Here is a 306-nt window from a genome sequence, read left to right as displayed (position 1 = left end):
CATTCCTATACACTAATGATGAAAAATCTGAAAGTGAAGTTAAGAAAACACTCCCATTTACCATTGCAACAAAAAGAATAAAATATCTAGGAATAAACATACCTAAGGAGACAAAAGACCTGTATGTAGGAAACTATAACAATGATGAAAGAAATTAAAGATGATACAAACAAATGGAGAGATATACCATGTTCTTGGACTGGAAGAATCAACATTGTGAAAATGACTATACTACCCAAAGCAATATACAGATTCAATTGAATCCCTATCAAACTACCAATGGCATTTTTCACAGAATTAAGACAA

This window comes from Physeter macrocephalus, chromosome 9 (assembly GCF_002837175.3).
Source record: "Physeter macrocephalus isolate SW-GA chromosome 9, ASM283717v5, whole genome shotgun sequence".
Taxonomy (NCBI): Eukaryota; Metazoa; Chordata; class Mammalia; order Artiodactyla; family Physeteridae; genus Physeter; species Physeter macrocephalus.
This window is presented reverse-complemented; position numbering follows the sequence as displayed.